This window comes from Aptenodytes forsteri, unplaced genomic scaffold (assembly GCF_000699145.1).
Source record: "Aptenodytes forsteri isolate BGI_AS27 unplaced genomic scaffold, ASM69914v1 Scaffold526, whole genome shotgun sequence".
NCBI classification, from domain to species: domain Eukaryota; kingdom Metazoa; phylum Chordata; class Aves; order Sphenisciformes; family Spheniscidae; genus Aptenodytes; species Aptenodytes forsteri.
The window spans coordinates 371,256-372,166 of NW_008794596.1; positions in this window are offsets into that span (position 1 = coordinate 371,256).

A 911-nucleotide genomic window follows, 5' to 3' on the forward strand; every position below is an offset into this window, starting at 1 on the left:
CCTCGCCGTGCAGGCCCTGGCCCCCGGCCGCGGCGTTTGCCAACTTCCTTCTCTTTCGTCATCTGCCTCTGTCTCTCCCGCTGATGCAAGGTGTTCTCCTTCATAAATTGCGTTACTGTTGCATTAACTGTTCTGGCACGGTGCCGCTTTCTGTTGCAGGTGTGATACACCACCTGTGAGAGAGAAGCGGTGGGTGCTGAGCGCGGAGTGCCCGGCTTTGGGATGGGCTGGCTTTTAGAAGCTGCGTTTGCCTTGCTGGAAATCATAGCAAGGAAATAGTCTGTATGGGTTGCTAAATATATTCATGAATGTTACTTTGTGGAAGAAACTATACTGCTTAGTAGAAATAATTGACTTGCATGAAAACCCTGAAGTATAATACCACTGTAACATGTTTGTATTTCTGCTGTGCAACAAAGAAGCTACTGTAGAAGAAAACCGTGAGTTTTTACTTGGGATGACAGCACAGCAAATTCTAAACAGCACCAATTCCTATCGGTGCCTTGTTATTCATCTTTTTTTTTTTAGTCTAGGAAATCCTCTTTGCAGACGGAAGAACTTAGGGGTTTGTTTAGACTGGAATGGTGATTCTTTCTGAGACTGGTATTTATTCTGCTTCACAGTGGATAAATAGGATGTGGTATCTCATATTTATTTTTATATAGATATGTGGGGTAACTTGGTATTACCTTATCAACAATACACATGGCTGTAAACGTTTAGACCTTATGCTTCTGGTTTGCATTTCACTAAGGTTAGGAAAGTAGTTCACGCTTCTGATTCCCTGCCCCCTCCTCCCCCCCGCACCTCCCCCCTCAACAAAAATATCTAACAGGTTGAACTCTGACTATAATGGTGTGGTGGGTTGACCCTGGCTGGATGCCAGGTGCCCACCAAAGCTGCTCTGTCAC